This window comes from Myotis yumanensis, unplaced genomic scaffold (assembly GCF_028538775.1).
Source record: "Myotis yumanensis isolate MYYU_CA2020_CCGP unplaced genomic scaffold, mMyoYum1.0.hap1 SCAF_1, whole genome shotgun sequence".
Classification (NCBI taxonomy): Eukaryota; Metazoa; Chordata; class Mammalia; order Chiroptera; family Vespertilionidae; genus Myotis; species Myotis yumanensis.
Window position 1 is genome coordinate 103,026,474 of NW_027223752.1, and position 17,516 is coordinate 103,043,989.

Consider the following 17,516-nt stretch of genomic DNA (forward strand, 5'->3'; position numbering starts at 1 on the left):
AACTCACTTTACAAAAAAATGCATGTATTGTAAAAGTGCCATGAGAGAAAGGGCTATGTCAATCTCATTCTCTGACATACACTCAGCATTGGGAGGTATACATGTGTTGAATAAATAAATGAATAATCAAATGAATGAAAACCACGCAAGGTTCTCTAAAACTTTAAAAGCCAATGAGAAGGCAAATTTTACCACTATCTGGAGCAGAGTTGAGCTTTGAAGGCTAATTATTTATTTATCTGTTACTTTAAAAATGAGGGAATAAAGGTTGATTTTGGCTTTCCATGCTCCCATATCTTCCCATTCACCCACTTCTCAAAGAATTTTGGGAAAGAATTAGGATATTCAAGGTTCATGATCACAATCTTAATCCATCTCAGAACAGAAGTATATCAACCAAGTGCCCACATTTTGGGTACATAGGAAAAACAAAACAAAGTAATAGTTCCAAGTAAAGCTAGCATGGATACTCATCTGCCTGGGTTGGTTAAGATGTGGTCAGGCCAACCCCAGATGTTCCAGCAGTTGATGAACCAAGTGACGCAGCTGGCCATCGACACTGAGGAACGCCTGAAAGGGGTCATTGACCTCATCTTTGAGAAGGCCATTTCAGAGCCCAACTTCTCTGTGGCCTATGCCAACATGTGCCGCTGCCTCATGGGGCTGAAAGTGCCCATTACAGAAAAGCCAACAGTGACTGTAAACTTTTGAAACTGTTGTTGAATCGATGTCAGAAGGAGTTTGAAAAAGACAAAGATGATGATGAAGTTTTTGAGAAGAAGCAAAAAGATGGATGAAGCTGCTACAGCAGGGGAATGGGGACACCTGAAGGAAGAGCTGGAAGAGGCTCGAGATATAGCCCGGCGGTGCTCTTTAGGGAATATCAAGTTTATTGGGTAGTTGTTCAAGCTGAAGATATTAACAGAGGCAATAATGCATGACTGTGTAGTTAAACTACTTAAGAACCACGACAAAGAGATCCTTGAATGCCTTTGCCATCTGCTCACTACTATTGGCAAAGACCTAGACTTTGAAAAAGCTAAGCCCTGAATGGATCAGTATTTCAACCAGATGGAAAAAAAATAATTAAGGAAAAGAAGACTTCATCCCGAATCTGCTTCATGCTGCAAGACGTGCTGGATCTGCGACAGAGCAATTGGGTGCCACACTGAGGGGATCAGGGTCCCAAGACCATTGACCAGATCCATAAGGAGGCAGAGATGGAGGAGCATCGGGAGCACATAAAAGTGCAGCAGCTAATGGCCAAGGGCAGCGACAAGCGTCAGGGTGGTCCTCCAGGCCCACCTATCAGCTTGGCCTTCCACTTGTAGATGATGGTAGTGGCTGGAACACAGTCCCCATTAGTAAGGGCAGCCGCCCTATTGACACCTCACGACTCACCAAGATCACTAAGCCTGGCTCCATTGATTCTAACAACCAGCTCTTTGCACCTGGAGGGCGATTGAGCTGGGACAAGGGCAGCAGTGGAGGCTAAGAAGCCAAGCCCTCTGATGCAGCATCAGAAGCTGCTCGTCCAGCTACTAGTACCTTGAATCACTTCTCAGCCCTTCAACAAGCAGCACCTACTGAAAGCATGGAAAACAGATGTGTGGCCAAGAGGAGTAGCTTGAGCCTGGAACGAGGTGAGAAAACTGGGGACCGGGGAGACTGCTTAGAGAGGAGTGAGAGGGAAGGTGATCGTGGGGACCAGCTAGAATAGACACCAGGCACCAAGCGGAGCTTCAGTAAGGAAGTGGAGGAACGGAGTAGAGAGCAGCCTTCCCAGCCTGAGGGACTGCGCAAGGCAGCTAGCTTCTCGGAGGAAGGGGAGGAAGGGGACCGTGGGCGGGATGCTGGGAAGCCAGACGCCACCTTACCTCCTGTGAGCCCCCTAAGGCTGCACTATCAGAAGAGGAGCTGGAGAAGAAATCCAAGGCCATCACTGAGGAATACCTCCATCTCAATGACATGAAGAAGGCAATGCAGTGTGTGCAGGAGCTGGCCTCACCCTCCCTGCTTTTCATCTTTGTGCGGCATGGCATTGAGTACACACTGGGGTGCAGTGCCATTGCTCGTGAACATATGGGACGGCTGCTGCACCAGCTGCTCTGTGCTGGGCACCTCTCCACTGCTCAGTATTATCAAGGGCTGTTTGAAATCCTAGAATTGGCTGAACACCACGGAAATTGACATCCCCCATGTGTGGCTCTACCTAGCAGAACTGGTAATGCCAATTCTGCAGGACAGTGGAGTACCCATGGGGGAACTGTTCAGGGAGATTACAAAAACTCTGAGGCCCCTGGGCAAAGCTGCTTCTCTGTTGCTGGAGATCCTGGGGCTCCTATGAAAAAGCATGGATCCCAAAAAAGTGAGGGACACTATGGTGAGAAGCTGGACTCAGCTGGAAAGAATTCCTACCGAAAGGCCAAGATGTTGCTGCACTTGTGGCTGAACAGAGGGTGGAGTATACCCTGGGAGAGGAGTCAGAAGCCCCAGGCCAGAGGTGGCTGTCCTCTGAGGAGCTGAGCAGGCAGCTGGAGGAGCTACTCAAGGAGGACAGCAGTAACCAGCAGGTGTTTGACTGGATAGAGGCCAACCTGACTGAGCAGCAGGCAGCATCCAACACATTAGTTTGAGCCCTCATGAAAACTGTCTGCTATTCCACAATTATCTTTGAGACTACCCTCCGAGTGGATGTTGCAATGCTGAAAGCATGAGCGAAACTGCTACAGAAGTACCTATGTGATTAGCAGAAGGAGCTGCAGGCACTCTATGCCCTCCAGGCACTTGTAGTGACCTTAGAACAGCCCCCCAACCTGCTTGGGATGTTCTTTGATGCATTGTATGATGAGGACGTGCTGAAGGAAGACTCCTCTACAGCTGGAATAGTAGCAAGGACTCCGCTGAGCAGCAGGGCAAGGGCATGGCCCTTAAATCTGTCACAGGATTCTTCAAGTGGCTTCGTGAGGGGGAGGAAGAATCTGACCACAACTGAGGGCCAGTGAGGTCGAGGACTTGGAACCCCATGGACACTCAGATGGCCCAGCCAGCCGCCCAGACTGCAGGGGTGTCAGCAGCAGCAGCGGTGGCAGGGGGTGCCTGTAGTGCGATGTGTCTGAGCTAATAAAGTGGCTGAAAAGGCAGGATGGCTTGGGGCTACCTGGGGCCCCCCTCCAGGATGCTGCCAGGTGTCCCTCTCCTCCCCCTAGGACACAGAGATATCTACACTAATAAAAGAGAAACATGGTAATTGGCGTACGAGCTACCCTTCCCATTGGCTAATCAGCGTATCCTTATGCAAATTAACTGTCAGCCAAGATGGCGGCCGGCAGCCATGCACTGAAGCAAACAGGGAGGCTTGCTTCCTCCAGGAACTGCAGACTCCAACGTTCCCCTGCCTCACTTTCCGGCCTCTCAACTGCAACTCTAAGCAACTATTACTATGTTGCAAATAAGAAGCTAAACAAAACTTTCAGTCAGCCCCGGACCACAACATTGAATCCATGTTTTCAGTAGCGAGGCCTCAGAGCTAAAGCTGGCCCAGAATAAAAAAGAAAACAAGGAGCGGTTGGGAGCTTTTAGTCAACCGCCAGCGGGAAAACAGCCCTCAGCCCCTCAGCCAGCCTGGCCAGGCACCCCAGTGGGGACCCCCACCCTGATCCAGGACACCCTTCAGGGCAAACCAGCCGGCCCCTACCCGTGCACCAGGCCTCTATTCTATATAGTAAACGGGTAATATGCCTCCCGGCACCGGGATCAGCGGAGCAGCGAGGCTCATGGCACCGGGATCAGCGTGACAGGGGGCAGCGCCCAAACCCCCTGATCACTCTGCGGCTCTGTGAGTGACAGGGGGTGGGGCCACAACCTCCCTATCCACCCTGCTCTGTTCATGACAAGGGAAGGCGCCCCAACCCCCTGATCAGCCCTGCTCTGTGCCTGATAGGGGGGAGCTCCCCAATCCCCCGATTGCCCTGCGGCTCTGTGTTTGACAGGGTGCGGCGCACCAACCCCCTGATTGGCCCTGCTCTGTGTGTGACAGGGTGCGGTGCCCCAACCCCCTGCCCCCACGGGCCCTGCTCTGTGTGTGACAGGGTAGAGCCATAACCTCTCCATCGGCCCTGCCCTGAGTGTGACAGTGGCGGTGCCCCAACCCCCTGATCGGCCCTGCTCTGTGGGTAATAGAGGGTGGCGCCCCAACCCCCCTCCACGGGCCTTGCTCTGTGTGTGACAGGGTAGAGCCATAACCTTCCCATTGGCCCTGCCCTGAGTGTGACAGGGTGCAGCGCCCCAACCTCCTGATCTTCCCTGCTCTGTGTGTGACAGGAGGCGGTGCCCCAGCTCCCCTATCGGCCCTACTCTGTGAGTGACAGGGGGCAGCGCTCCAACCCCCCTGATGGGCCATGCTCTGTGCGTGACAGGGGGTGGCGCCGCAACCTCCCCATCGACCCTGCCTTGAGTGTAACAGGGGGCGGTGCCCCAACCCCCCAATCAGTCTACCCTGAAAGTGACTGAGGGTGGCATTGCAACCTCCCGATCTGCCCTGCTCTGTGCATGACGGGGTGGCGCCCCAACTCCCCAATCGGCCCTGCTCTGAGCCTGACCAGTGGCTGCACTTAGGGATTGGGCATGCCTTCTGCCACCCGGGAGCAGGCCTAAGCCAGCAGGTCGTTATCTCCTGAGGGGTCCCAGACTGTGAGAGGGCACAGGCCGGGCTAGGCGACCCCCACCCCAGTGCACAAATTTTTGTGCACCGGGCCTCTAGTCTTATCTAATAAAAGAGAAACATGCAAATTGACTGTACCTCCGCTACACTCACAAGCAACTCCCATAAGCCACACCTACCAGCCAATCAGAGTGACTATATGCAAATTAACACAACCAAGATGGCGGCCGGTAGCCACTGAGCTGGAGCAAGCAGGAGGCTTGGTTGCCCCGGCAATGGAGGAAGCCAAGCTTTCCGCTAGCCCTGGACAGCTCCACTCAAGGCAACAAAGTTTCAATTATAGAAGATAAATAAATCCCAGATATCTGCTTCCAGCCAGCCTCCACTGGGAGCTTGGATGGCTGCGGGCTGTGGCCAGCCTGCAAACAGCCATCAACCCCTCACCCAGGCTGGCCACACCTTCATGGGGTGAGGGCCCCCGCTGGGGGGCTTGGCCAGCCTGGAAGCAGCCATCAGCCCCTCACCCAGGCTGGCCAGGCACCCAAGCAGGACCCCCACCCTGATCCGGGACACCCTTCAGGGCAAACCAGCTGGCCCCCACCGGTGCACCAGGCCTCTATCCTATATAATAAAAGGGTAATATGCAAATTGACCCTAACAGCAGAAAGACTGGGAATGACTGGTCACTATGACACACACTGACCACCAGGAGGCAGATGCTCAATGCAGGAGCTGCCCCCTGGTGGTCAGTGCGCTTCCACAGCGGGAGCTTTGCTCAGCCACAAGCCAGGCTGATGGCTGCCAGTACAGCGGTGGTGGTGGGAGCCTCTCCCACCTCCTCAGCAGCGCTAAGGATGTCCGACTGCAGCTTAGGCCTGCTCCCCGTTGGCAAGTGGACATCTCCCAAGGGCTGCCGGGCTGCCAGAGGGATGTCTGACTGCCAGCTTACGCCAAATCCCCCAGGGAATGGGCCTAAGCCAGCAGGTGGACATCCCCTGAGGGGTCCCAGACTTCGAGAGGGCACAAGCAGGGCTGAGGAACGCCCCCCCCCAAGTGCACAAATTTTTTTGCACCAGGCCTCTAGTATTATATATAAAGTCTTGAAATTTGGTGTGTCTTGGGGGGGCACCACTGCTTGCCCCTGGGGTCCATTATTTATTTCCTGAAAATCACTCTTGTGACTGCCTTTCTCATGCTGGTGGTATATGCCCCAGCCCCCGCACCACCCCTGCTGCTGCCTGGGCAGGGGGAAAGGGGGTGGGGGCAAAGTGCCTGTAATTATTAAACATGAATTAAATTAAAAAAAAAAAAAGATGTGGTCAGGCCATAAACAGAGGAGTGTGCCCCAGGACTTCTCCAGGGGTTTCTGGTTCTGTGATCTTCTCCAGCACAGGTTCTGCATGGCTTTGGCTCAGGTGGCTTCTTCTATTCTTAGCCTTCCCTAGGTTGTGTTGGTCTTGGAGAGAGATTGTGATAGTGATCCTGAATTTTGAAAACTCATCACTAGATGGCATCTCGTATTTGTCAAATCACTTGGAGAACTGGCTCTTCTGATTTCTTGACTCTTCTCTAATTAACGAAATGCCATTAGCTTTTCTTAGTGATTGGTAACTTGTGGCAATTTTTTAAGTTAGTTCTATAATTAGCAACACTGAATCCTGAAGTGCACGATTTGGGAAATATGACCTGGCAAGAGCAGCTCCCTATAAACCATGGTTATCAGATTTCTACACAACCCACTTTCATATGCAGACTTCAAAGACTAAAAGCAGAAGGGTGTATAAAAACACAAGTTTAAAAAAAACACATCAAAAAAAACCCACAAGTCAGATTGTGATATTTCCAATGCTGAGTCTGTTCCTTTTTTGACAATAGCAAAAAATCAAGTTTCAACTGGGTCACAATATGATGTTAGGGTCATTGTGTCGGTTGTGTTTTCTCCTCCTCCTCCCCACTGACCTTTCCTAAATGGAGAATTTTAAGTGCATGAGGCAAATCTTAAGCCATGAGTCTCTAATGGCCAACCAGATTTTTCATTTACTTTGGTGCTAAAAAATAAACACCCAGCCCTAGCCTGTTTGGCTCAGTGAATAGAGCATCAGCCTATGGACTGAAGGGTCCTGGGTTCGATTCCAGTCAAGGGCACCTGCCTGGGTTGTGAGCTCAATCCCCAGTGGGGGGTGTGCAGGAGGCAGCCAATCAATGATTCCCTCTCATCATTGATGTTTCTATCTCTCCCTCCCTCTCCCTTCCTCTCTGAAATTAATAAAAAATATATTAAAATAAATAAATAAATACCCAACCAAAACTATTACTCTTTAAGTGTCTTGCATAAACCTAAACACTGTCCACGCTAGAAATAGTAATAGCTAACATTTGTTGAGCACCTACTGCATGCCTAGTAATGTGTCGAGACCCTGCATGCATGTTTCATCCTATAAGAAAACTTTGGGCCGAAACCGGTTTGGCTCAGTGGATAGAGCGTCAGCCTGCGGACTGAAAGGTCCCGGGTTCGATTCCGGTCAAGGGCATGTACCTGGGTTGCGGGCACATCCCCAGTAAGAGATGTGCAGGAGGCAGCTGATTGATGTTTCTCTCTCATCGATGTTTTTGACTCTCTATCTCTCTCCCTTCCTCTCTGTAAAAAATCAATAAAATATATTTTTAAAAAAAGAAAACTTTGGGAAAGAGTACTATTAATATCACATACATTTTATAATAAATGAAGAGGGGCTTATTTACATAACTTTCTCAAGGTCACAGAGCAAGAAACTAGTAGATCTGGGTTCAAATGCAGGTCTAGTTAACCATTACATTATGCCACTTCCCAAGACCAATAAACTTCTAAGAAAAAAATTTAAAACTCTTCATGGAATTTTTCTATAAAACAGCAAACAGGTTGACAGGGGCTAGTGGATATGGCTGATATTGGAGGTTTCTATAGTCTACCTGCTATGGGGCCCAATTACATGGCTCCTTAATAAAAGATGTATGTCACCTTAGATAAGCTGATTTCATAGAGTTGAGAGGTGGAACAATTTCCCTTGCTCATGGAGCCCCTTACACATGCATGTGATTCACATTAAGCCAACATGTTATCTAATGTGAGAAACTGGACTTAAGTAATAGAATTTTTATGCCTATATTGTGTATTATAGCACATATAGCACATTTCATACTTTTAAATATACTTCCCCTCACTCCTCATTTGATTCTCACAACATGGCGGTAAGGCAGAGAGGTGTTATTATCCCTCTATGATATACAAGTTAATAGCTCTGTGCGGGGCTGGCTTCATTGTGTGCAACCAGTGTAGTCACACAGGGCTCCAACGCCAAGGTCTCAGAATTTGAGGTTTAATTCACTTAATGAATTTCAGTTTATTAAAAATTTTCCTAATTTGTTCTTTGATCTTGCACTTTCTGATAGGACAATGGAACATGTACTAGGGGTTGGAGTCTGGCCTTACTCACAACCCTGCTCCCAGGCCTACTTGCTTCCAAGTTCTTGGCTGCTTTCTCCCCTGTAGCTACTACCCAACAGCCACTGCTGCCATCCACCACCAGTGGGGGCCTAGGCATGGGCACAGGCACACACACTTCATGCACCAAATTGCACCATGGGGGCCTGCAGCATCTGTGAGGGTCTGTACTCACCCTCATGTGCCCAAAGGAGTAAAACATTAAAAAGGAAATAAAAAGCTCCATGACAGGTTGAGGAAGAGATTGCAGAAGAAAGAAATAGCTTTCTTTCCTGCTTTAGAACAAGAGGCCCATGTTTTCATTTTGCACCAGGCTCTGCAAATTAGCTATGCTGCCCTGGTTCTATGAGTTGCTCAATGTTCCAAAAGCTAAGCAGAGCCATGATGGGCCTGTGGCCTACTGGCCTGCTACCCTTTCCATTGCATTGGGCTAGGGAAGAGCCACTGTCTTAAAAAAGAATTCACTCGGGTTTCCTGAAGTAGCTCCATGTGGGCATTTGAAAACCAGATTCTGGGAATGGAAATGTATTTGTGCACGCCTACAGTGAGTGCTTTCCAAGGGCAGACATCTTTGTCTGTTTTGGCCACTATTGTATTCTAAATGGCTACATCAAGGCCTGGCATATAGTTGGTGCTCAAAATAATATTTTTTTAAATAAGTGAATAAATTACTTTTCAGAAATCCATCTATCAAGAGGTGTTCTCCAGAAGGCAGATCCTTTATCTTTTTCTCCGACGCCTCGCAGAACGAGGCACAAAGCTGAGCACCAGAGATGAGTCTGGTTCAGTCTTGGATCAATCAGGTACCCAATTAAACAGGCAGAAGTCAACAGACCACCTTTTTATCCAGGAAATCTCACCCACTGTATCTTCACATAAGTTTCTGCACACCTGCTGGCTGTCAAGGACCTGATGATGCCATGAGCATTGCACAAATGCTCACTGATGAATGACCACAACAGAAGTGGCCAGGGAGAAACCTTCTTAGGAAGGAACATAACGATCTGGCGCTTTCTTCAGCCTTTGGCCAAGTTCCTATTTTCCTTAGAGGACTGGGTCCAGGCACACCCAGCCATGTGTAAGGCCTCGGAGAAGAGCACCCTGGGCAGGAAGGCAGGAAGTTGCAGTGGTGAGCCGCGGTAGCTCCAGTCTGCAGCATTTCACAGATTTCACGGAACATGGACGCAGCTGTCATAAGGGCTGACCACAGAGCCACAGAGGCTTACGTTCTTTGCCCAAGTTACCTGAAATATCTTTGCCCAGGAGCCAATGACGTATAAACAGAAATTCAGCAAGAATGCCTGGGAGACAAGTCACCTGTCCAAGTACTCATTAAGTATTTTATTTCTATCTGAATACATTCAGTTACATAGAACTGTCAGAATAAAACCTTAAGTATGCCACACCCAACTTCACACAGAAATAGATTTCTCCACCGCTGGGGAAATGAGGTCACTTACCCTGAAAAAGAGATGTAAAAGAGCCATGTTAATGTCATGTTGGTATCTAAAAGTGTAATTGCTTTTATAATGAGAAATTGGCCAATCAACTGTTCTCTATATTCACAAAGGGAAAAACAGAAGGAAATAGATCAACATTTTTGAAAAAAGACTTTGATGGACTGAGCAGGAACTTATTAATGTAAAGATGACTAATTTATGAAGCAGGATTCCAAGAACAATTATAAAACATTCTTCTTTAGAGAGACAAAACAAGGTACTTGTTCATTCACTCAACAGCATTGTAATAAGCCCCTAACAAGTGCACAGCACTGAGCTATGTGCTAGAGTAGACATAAGAAAATGTAAAATAGGAACTGATAGGAAAAAGTAGAATTTACATGTGACAGTGAAAAGCAGCAATCACTTACATACTCATTCAAAATACATAAGTGCCTGCCATACGAAAGGCACCATATGAGACTTGAGAGCAGTTTATATAATTGAATAGCAGTTCTGCTTCTAGGGGTAAGGTTAGTTAGACAGCTTGAAAAGCTCCTGTTATAAAACCTGAATATTTTAGATAAAATATAAAATTCAATATTTTAAATGAATGGGTAAGACTGTAAGAAACTAAGAAAGCTCCCATAAGAATAAAGTAGAAGCACAAGTTCAAGGTGGCAAGCCAAAAATGATGCTGTGACTGATCCAGAGATATCTACCAACTCCAGGTGGCTGATCTCTGTTTAAACAGCCTTGCCTAGGGACATAGGAGCCTTGTGCACCATACACCCCTCATACACTAAACATACACACAGCCCCAAGAAAAGGATAGATCCTCAAAAAAAGGAGAAAAAATCTACCTCACAGAAGTATAGAACAAAGAATAGATTTATTTCTGCTTTGGTTCTCAGATGAGATTTTAAAAATCTCTCTTGAGTATTCATGGTCACTACTATCCTCATGTCAGCGGTTTACACAGCCTAAGAAATCATGAGTGGAGACTTTGATTTAAATTGGACATAGTCTGACAATGTCTTCAATGGCAGGAAGAAACAAATGTAAATTCCTTCTGAAAATAAGTACACTCAAACCAACTGAGCCTTAAATAATTCCCATAGTAGAATGACAAAGGGCATGTGCTCACATTCAAAAATTATAAATACATAAGAAAAAATGCACCATGGTTAAAAATGAGAAGAGAGAAAAAAAACAATAAAAGCACCCCCAAAAGCACTTCAACATTGTAGTTAGATAAAAATATAATTACTATAATAAAAAATTAAAGAGTAAATATTGATTAGACACAATTAAAGACTGAATTGAAAGTTTTTTTGTTTTTTTATTTTTTATTTTTAATCCCCATCCAAGTATATGTTTAGAGAGAGGAAGGAGAGAGAGAGAGAGAGAGAGTGAGAGAGAGAGAGAGAGAGAGATGTGTGAGAGAAAAACATTCCTTATGCATCCCAACCAGGGATGGAACCCACAACTTAGGTATGTGCCTTGACCTGGAATCAAACCACAACCTTTTGGTGTACAGGATGACACTTCAACTAACTTAGCCACCTGGCCAGGACTGGAAAATCATTTTAAATAAAGTAACCAAAATTTACCCTTCAGGGATAAGAAATAAAAATATGTACGAAAGGCTAAGAGACATAGTAGAGTTAGAGGGCTTCACATACTGTGAATCAAGGTTTAGAAAGCAAAATAAAGTAGGGGCAAGGCAATATTGAAAAGGTAAATCTGAGAAGTTCCAGAATTGGTATAATGTATTCAGTATGTCCAGCAAATCCCAAGCAGAATAATTTTTAAATGCATACTTATAGAAACATTATTGTAAATTTCAAAATAACAAAAACAAAAAGACCTTAAAAGAAGCCAGAGAAAAAAAGACAGATTCTCTTTAAAAGAATGAAAATAAAATGAATAGTTATTTCTCAATAGCAAAAGTGAAAGTCAGAAACTGTAGATTAACAAATTCCCAAAAAGAAGCTCTTAAAAAATAGACTTCAAGGAAAAGGATATAATCACAGAGAGAAGGTCTGAGATACAAGGAAGTTTGGTGAATAAATACAGTATAGAGAAATAGCTTGGGGAAATCTAAACAAACTGATTTTTTGAACCAATATAAAGTTTAGTATCTGAAGCTAAAAACGAATGGGCAACAATAGCATGTAAACTGGGAATAAAGAGATTGGTGTTAAAGCACTCTAAGATTTTTTGAATGGAAGGAGAATAAAGTTTATTAATTAACTTTGGATATTATAAAGTACTCATATTAAATCATTAAAGGCAGCCAATAAAAGAACAGATAACTTGCCAATGGAGGAGAAAAAATACATAGATGAAAAAAATGCCCTAGACTATATCATTAAATCTCAAAACATTTTTCCCCAAAGTTCACACCATAAAAGTTAATTTATATAAAGTTTAAAAACTAAGCAATATACTTATTATTTAGGGATACATAAAACATGGATAAAAATATAAAGAAAGTTAAAGAATACATATATGCTCTTTTTAAGTTTTAGTGTTTTATTATTATTTAAAATGTGCATAGGCATTATAGAGATTGTTCTAAAATTGTGTGTGTGTGTTTATACTTAAACTAGTGACCCGGTGCATGGATTCTTGCACATTGAAAGGAAATTAATTAGAAGGTGGCCAATGGGGTGAGACTGGAAGAGACAGGCAGGACATGCCCTGGAGCCAACCTCCCAAGATCCCTCCCTGCCCGACCACACCTGGAGTGGCGCCGTAGCTTGAAGGGCGTTGGCAGAGTTAGTGGGGTCCCTCCAGCAGGTGGGTTCCCTCAGCCTGGCCTGCAGGGATCCAGCTGAAACCAGCATTCTGACATCCCCTGAGAGGTCCTGGAGTGCGACAGGGCACTCTGCAAAGTTGCTGTTGTACAGGGTGTGGAACGCAAACTCAAGTGTGCAGTAAGCCACATTCTAGGCCAACATTGGCCCAGCGACAACATAACCCACAGCCAAAGGTGGAATCGCACAGCCCCGTGAGGAATTGGGCTCCCTCCTCTCTGGTTTTGGGGTGCATCACCTGAGAACCACTGCTGCCAAGTCACTGCAGTTTGGCAGCTCCTGCATTAAGCATCTGCCCCCTTGTGGTCAGTGCATGTCATAGCAAATGGTCAGAAGGTGGGAAATCCTTGCACTGGTAGGGTCCCTAAGCTGCTGCCTAGTGCTGGCTGGGGCCTTTCTTTGTTTCGCGCCACCCCCTGGTGATCAGCACACATCATAGTGAGCAATCGAACTCCCAGTCAGTCCAACTTCCGAGGGGACACTTTGCATATTAGGCTTTTATATAGATAGATTAGCTTTCTACTGCTTAGAAAAACCTCACACCAAAAACTCAGTAGCTTTAAAAAAGAATTATTTATAAGTACTCATGCATATTCAGATGCTCTGTGGCCTAATTTAGGGTAGGTTTGAAAAGAGGCAGAAAATGCTCTACTAGAGGTCTGGTGCAAAAATTCGTCCATGGGTGGGGTGGGCAATCAGGGGCAGGGCCGGCCAGGGGGAGGGGCCATGGGCGGTTGGCCAGCCGGCCCCACCTACTGCTCAAACTCCTGGTTGAACTCTTGGTTGAGGAGACAATTTGCATATTAGCCTTTTATTATATAAGACTAGAGGCCCGGTGCACAAAAATTTGTGCACTCGGGAGGGGGGGGGGGGTCCCTCAGCCCGGCCTGTGCCCTCTCGCAGTCTGGGACCCCTCAGGGGATGTCCACCTGCTGGCTTAGGCCCGTTCCCTGGGGGATCGGGCCTAAGCTGGCAGTCAGACATCCCTCTGGCAGCCCAGGAACCCTCAGGGGATGTCCACTTGCCAGCAGGGAGTAGGCCTAAGCTGCAGTTGGACATCCTTAGTGTGCTAAGGAGGCAGGAGAGGCTCCCACCACCACCGCTGTACTGGCAGCCGTCAGCCTGGCTTGTGGCTGAGCAGAGCTCCCCTTGTGGGAGCACACTGACCACCAGGGGGCAGCTCCTGCATTGAGCATCTGCCTCCTGGTGGTCAGTGTGTGTCATAGTGACCAGTCATTCCCAGTCTTTCTGCTGTTAGGGTCAATTTGCATATTACCCTTTTATTATATAGGATAGAGGCCTGGTGCACCGGTGGGGGCCAGCTGGTTTGCCCTGAAGGGTGTCCCGGATCAGGGTGGGGGTCCTGCTTGGGTGCCGTGCCAGCCTGGGTGAGGGGCTGATGGGTGTTTGCAGCTGGTCACACCCCCTTCAGGGTGGGGTTCCCCACTGGGGTGCCTGGCCAGCCTGGGTGAGGGGCTGATAGCTGTTTGCCGGCTGGTCACACCCCCTCCAGGGTGGGGGGTCCCCACTGGGGTGCCTGGCCAGCCTGGGTGAAGGGCTGAGGGCCATTTTCAGGCTGGCCAAGCCCCCCAGCGAAGGAAGCTCCCAGTCTCTCCTTTTTTTCTTTTTTATTTATTCTGGGATTTATTTACCTTCTATAATTGAAACTTTGTTGCCTTTTGTGGAGGCTACAGCCAGCCGCGGGAAGCTTGGCTTCCTCCATCACTGGAGCAACCAAGCCTCCTGCTCACTCCAGCTCCATGGTTGCCGGCCGCCATCTTGGTTGGGTTAATTTGCATATAGTTGTTCTGATTGGCTGGTGGGCGTGGCTTAAGGCATAGCGAAGGTACAGTCAATTTGCATGTTTGTCTTTTATTAGTGTAGATTGCTTGGGAGGAACTGTAAGGTCAGATGGGAAGAGTTATGAATTAAGACAGAAGTGAAAACTTGAGGTCAATAATGCACCATATCACAAATCTTAAATCAATTCAACAACTCAACACTGTTATTTCCTTCTTTATTGTAGTAAAAAAAACACATAACAAAATTTACCATCTTCACCATTTCTAAGTATAGTCCAGTGTTATTAAGTACACTTACATTGCTGAGCAACCATCACTACCAACTATCTCCAGGACCTCTTTCATCTTGAAAAACTGAAACTCTGTGGAAAGAGAACCAAGATGGCAGTGTAGATAAACCCGTGCATTTGCCACCTCCCACAATCACATCAAAATCTGGCTTAATGGAAGACCTACAACAAGAGATGAAAAGAAGAAAGTACATTGAGACTGGTAGGAGGAACAGAGGCAGGGAACAGGCTGGTCTGACATCCAAGTGTGGCATATTTTCTAAACAAAAGGGAAATCTCTCCTGTGGAGGCCACCCATGAGAAGCAAGGGGTTCCAGCCCCACAGCAGATCCCCTGCCCAGGGTTCCAGAGTTGGGAAGAGAAGTCCCCATAACTTTGAGCTGTAAAAACCAGGGGGAAGCCCTGCCAGCGTGGCTCAGTGGTTGAGTGTCAACCTATGAACCAGGAGGTCATGGTTCAACTCCGGGTCAGGCCATATTCATGAATTTCAGGCTTGATCCCCAGTGTGGCACATGCAAGAGGAAGCCTAACAGTGATTATCTCTCATCATTGATGTTTCTATCTCTCTCTCCCTTCCTCTCTGAAATTAATAAAAATTTAAAAACAAAAAACCCAATGGGGATTGAGGCTGAGTAACATGAAAGGTACTGGAGACACAAGCAGTTCCTCCTAAAGGGCCAGAGCATGAACTTATATGGTCCAATGCCCTCTGAGCTTCAACACTGGGTAGATCCAGGAACATATGGGGAGTACTGGATTCTCTGGCATTGGGGCAGGAAATTGGAAGTGGCTTTCCCCCAGACTGGGGTGCTCACAGTGGTCATTATTCCTAAGCAGAGACTTCTGCTGTTGCAGAGCTGACTGAAAGCCATACATGAGTTTCTATTAGCATGGCTCACACTGTTCACTCAACTTTGGTGATTCCCTGAGACCCTGTGCCATCCAATTTGCAGCCCCACCCAAGCTGTTTGCAGTGAATGGTCTGTCCTAGCTCAGGCTTCAGACTTCTCTAAAATCCCTCAAATAAGCAACAGCTGGTGTCAGCATATGCATACCTATCAATAAGAGGCCCAAGAACTGGCACTAGCATCAGCCTGCCTTCCTTCACAGCTGGGCCTTGCCTGGGCATTTCCAAGCCCAATACAAGCAGCAGTCACCTGTAGATCACTCTGTAGCTCCTGCTTGGTGGCCCTAGGTAGTGGTTAACTTTGCACCTCCTAGGAGACCTCAGAGACAATGCACCTGGTAGACAGCTTCAGACCATACCAGATTATAACTTTACACATCCACAAGTGACACACTCAAGGGGAAGATTCAGTGAGCACCAAAACCCCACTGAAGCAAGTCTTGATACACAGGGTTGTCTTCTGCACAGAAGCTCTTCAACTGTTGTCTCAGCTGGCACTCACAGCCAAGTGGCCTGGAGGTCAGTTTCTCCCAGTGATGCCAACAGAAAACAAGGCTCAACTACCAGACTGTACACACAGCCCACACAGGGGCACACCTAAAGTGCCCAGTTCAAGTGACTGGGGAGGCTGAGCCACTAGGCCCTACAGCATACCTGCTATGCAAGGTCACTCCACCAATTCCAGGAGACATAGCATCTCTGCCTAATACAAAGAAACAAACACAGGGAAGCAGCCAAAATGCAAGACAAAGAAACATGTCACAAAGGAAAGAGCAGAAGAAATCTCCAGAAAAAGAATTAAATGAAATGGAAGCATTCAAAACAATGTTAACAGGTTGCTCATGAATCTTAATGAGAATTTTAAGAGCCTTAATGATTAAATCAAAGACATGAAAAAGGACCAGTCAGAAAATAAGCATACACTAACTGAAATAAAAATATTTATAGGGAATCAACAGTAGAGTAGAGGATTCTGAGAATCAAATAAATGATTTGGAATAAGAGAAAGGAAAAAATAAGAAGAGCAAAAAAAGTCCAACAGTGTGATGATAGTGTTAGGAACCTCTGGGAAACTTCAAGAGTATCAACATTCATATTATGTGGGTGCCAGAAGGAGAATAGAGAGAGCAAGATGTTGAAAATCTATTTAAAGAAATGACAGAAAACTTCTCCTACCTGGTGAAATCAATAGACTTACAAGTCCAGGAAGCACAGAGTCTCCCAAACAAGGGAAATTCAAAGAGGCCCAAGCCAAGACACATCATAATTAAAATGTCAAAGGTTAAAGACAAAGAGATAATCTTAAAAACAGCAAAAGAAAAGCACTTAGTCACCTACAAGGGAGAACCCATAGGCCTGTCAGCTGATTTCTCAACAGAAATTTTGCAAGCGAGAAGGGAGTGGCAAGAAATATTCAAAGTGATGAATAGCAATGACCTACAACAAATATTACTCTACCCAGAAAAGCTATCATTTAGAAAGAATTGAAGGTCAGATAAAGAGCTTCCCAGACCAAAAAACAAAACTAAATTAGTTCATCACCACCAAACCAGTATTACATGAAATGTTGAAGAGTAGACAGAAGAGGAAGAAAGAAGAAGGAGAAGAAGGAGGAGGAGGAGGAGGAGGAGGAGAAACAAAAATATATAAACAATAAAGTGGCAATAAATACAAATCTATCAGCAATCTCTATACTAATAAAAGAGAAACATGGTAATTGGCGTACGACCGCTACCCTTCCCATTGGCTAATCAGCATATCCTTATGCAAATTAACTGTCAGCCAAGATGGCGGCCGGCAGCCTGGCAGCTGGAAGCGAATATGAGGCTTGCTTGCTCCAGGGACTGCAGATTCCAACGTTCCCCGCCTGCCTTGCAGGCCTCTGAGCTGGCAGTTTGAAACATTCTAACAAATATAGCCGGCTGGGATCTCAGAGCTGAAGTTATACATTGTTTCAATTATAGAACCGAAACAAACCAGCAGCGGAAGCCTCAGAGCTAGAGCCAGAGCTAAAGCTGGCCCAGAAGGAAAAAAAAAAAAAAAAGGAGTGGTTGGAGCTTCAGTCAGCCTGAAAGCAGCCCTCAGCCCCTCACCCAGACTGGCCAGACACCC

At 46.6% G+C, this 17,516-nt stretch overlaps 1 pseudogene; it reads left to right on the forward strand.

Annotated features, from left to right (window-relative positions):
• Positions 1 to 492: 492 nt before the first annotated feature.
• Positions 493 to 2,995, forward strand: LOC139010615 (eukaryotic translation initiation factor 4 gamma 1 pseudogene; annotated as a pseudogene).
• The last annotated feature ends 14,521 nt before the right edge of the window (positions 2,996 to 17,516 follow it).